This window comes from Pteropus vampyrus, unplaced genomic scaffold (assembly GCF_000151845.1).
Source record: "Pteropus vampyrus isolate Shadow unplaced genomic scaffold, Pvam_2.0 Scaffold8, whole genome shotgun sequence".
Classification (NCBI taxonomy): domain Eukaryota; kingdom Metazoa; phylum Chordata; class Mammalia; order Chiroptera; family Pteropodidae; genus Pteropus; species Pteropus vampyrus.
In genome coordinates, this window is record NW_011888789.1 from 1,124,228 (window position 1) to 1,127,487 (window position 3,260).

Here is a 3,260-nt window from a genome sequence, read left to right on the forward strand (position 1 = left end):
TGGGAGAATGGGGGAAAGGGTTAAAAAAGTACAAATTAGTAGTTGATAGATGGTCATGGGGTTAGGGAGCGTGGCATGGAGAATACAGTTAGCATTAATGCAAAGTCTAGGTGGAGAGCCAAAGGAGAGAAAAAGCAATTAGGGGGATCATTTTATAAACTATATAAATGTCTAACAAATGTACTATATACTTGAAACTAATAAAATAAAAATTTTTAAAAATGCTAAAAAAAGTTTGTTTTTTAATACATAGTATTATGGTATTTTTGTTATAGCAGCCCCAGTAGACTGAACAGATGGATTCCCAAAATAAAACTCCAGCAGTAACTGTGCTGCTTCTCTGTTACTTCTGTAACAAATTGCTAACCTTAAAATAATTCAAATTAGATCGTTTGTTTTTCTTTTGTTGTTATTGCGTTGTATGGGTTCTTTGTATATTTTGGATATTAGGCTCTTATCAGAGTCATTGCTTGCAGCAATCTCTCTACTGGGTGTTTACCTGAAAGACTTGAAATCTCATATCCAAAAAGGTATTTGCACACCGATGTTCATAGCAGCATTATTCACGGTGGCCAGGACATGGAAGCAACTGAACTGTCCTATGATAGATGATTGGATAAAGAAGCTGTGGTAGGGTATATACAATGGAATATTACTCAGGCATAAGAAGAAATGAAATACTGCCATTTACTACAACATTGATAGACCTCGAGATAATCATGCTAAGCTAAATAAGCCAGACAGAAAAAGCTGAAAAGTACACATTATCACTTATATGTGGGATATAAACCTATAAGCAACAAATGAGCAGGACAAACAAACAAAGACTCATGGACATGGACAACAGACTTGAGGGTGGGGGGAAAGAGGGAAGGTAGATGGGGTAAAGGGGGTCAAATATGTGGTGACAGAGAGAAATCTAACTATGGGAGGTGAACACACAGTGTAAATATATATATGCCTTACTGTTAAAAAGTACAGCTGAAACTTATTGGATTTCGTTAACCAGTGTTACCATAAAAATAAATTAATTAATTAAAAAAATAAATAAAATAAAATAAAATAGTGCAAATTAATTAACACAGTTCTGGTGATCCGAAGTGTGGCACTGGCCTCACTGGGTTAAAATCGCAGTGCTGGCAAGACTGCTTTCTTTACTGAAGATTTTAAGGGAGAATATATGTCCAGACTCATGCAGGTTGTTGGCCGAATTCATTTCTTTGTGGTAGAGGTCTCCATTTCCTTGATGGCTGTCAGTCAGTGATTAATCTTTGGTTATAAGCAGCTTAGTTCAGTCTCACACTTTCCATTAGCTCCTAGAAACCTCTCTCCAGTTCTTGCATGTGGGCCCTTAGGCCATTAAGCCAACAATAGTGCCTTAAGCCCCTCTCATGCTTCGAATCCAATCTGACTTCTGCCTCATGTCTCTATCTCAAGCTAGAAAGTTCTGTGCATTATTTATGAACTCAAGAGAATAGATTGGATTCACTCTGATAAACCAGGATAATCTTATTTTAAGGTTGGTGTCTTTAACTACATATGCAAAGTCTCTTGTGCTAAATAATACAACATATTCACAGGTTCTAGGGATGAGGGTGTGTACATCTTTGAGGGGCTCCTTAATCAGCTTATTTTAGTAACCATGTTTCAAATTGGCTTTAAATACTCCATAGTGTCACAATAATAATATTTTTCTGTTGCATCAAATTGTTCAAATTTAAATTCTGTTTTTCTTCCCCACCGGGTAAATGAAGAAGCACTGACTAGCTTCTCTGAACCTCAGCTTCTTTCTTTGGGCAGAGCAGTGAATATAGCACCTGTAGCACATAATGGATGGGGATAAAAAAGAAAGTTTATTTGTTCTCTCACAGTACCTGGCATAGAGTAGTACACAGAAATTGTTCTCTATTTTGCATTATTTTTCCATGGGGAAGCCACTTCTCCACATTTTTAGTTTTGGAGTAATAAACCCTTGTTAAATTCACAAATCTGGGACATAGATACTCTTTCTGCCCACTTTTCAGGGCTATCCTGCTAATGAAGAGCAGAGCAAAGGTTACTGATTCTAAACCTGTCCTATTTTTATTAAACCACAACGTATTTCACTGCCTTGAATGGAGATCAACTCAGTGATATGTCTGATTATAATCTGATTTCTGCAAATATAACTCACATGCTTCTTAACTGTAGGAAAAAAATGTAATATTTCTCAACTTGGAGCTGTCTAGAAAATGACTAATAACTGCAAAATGATGAAAGAAAAAAAAAAACACAAACAATACTATTCCCAGGAAGCCTGTCCATCAGAAATGAAAGAAAGATAAAGAATTTCCCAGACAAAATTTGTAGAAGTTTATCATCACTAGACTTGCCTTACAAAAAATGCCAAGGGAGTTCTTCAGGTTGAAACAAAAGGATGCTGCTTAACATGAAAATGCATAAAAGTATAAAATTCACCATAAGGTAAGAATATAGTCAAATTCACTGTATCTAATATAACAATGGTGAGAAAGTCACTTTTAATTCTAGTATAAAAGTTAAAAGAAAAAAATATTAAAAATAATTTTAGCTATAATAATTTGTTAAAGGAAGCAACATATATAAAACATGCAAATTATGGAAACAATAACATAAAATGTGTGTGGGAGAGAAGTTAAAGTATAGTTTTTGTACAAAGTCAAATTTATATCATTATCTGTCTAAAACAGACTGTTTCACATCTCAATAGATGCAGAAGAATCATTCAACAATATTCAACATTCTTTCATAATTAAAATCCTCAACAAATTTGATGTAGACAGAATGTACCTCATCATGATAAAGCCCATATTTGATAAGCCAACAGCTAACATCATATTTAATGGTGAAAAGCTAAAAACTTTACTTCTAATATAAGGAACAAGACATGGGTTCCTACTCACTACTTCTATTCAGTAAAGTTCTGAAAGTCTTAATCGGAGTAATTACACAAGAAAAAGTAATAAAAGGCACCAAATCAAAAAGGAAGAAGTAAAATTGTCTCTTTGTAGACAATAATATTAAATATAGAAAATCCTGAAATTACACACACACACACACACACACACACAGGAAAAAAAAAAACTGATAGAACTAATAAATTCTGTAAAGTTGCAGGATCCAAAATCAATATATCAAAATCAGTAGTATTTTTTTATGTTAATAGTGAGCTCTCTGAAAAAGAAATTAAAGAAAAAAATCTCACATATTTACAACATAAAAAAGTATTTAGGAATAAATTT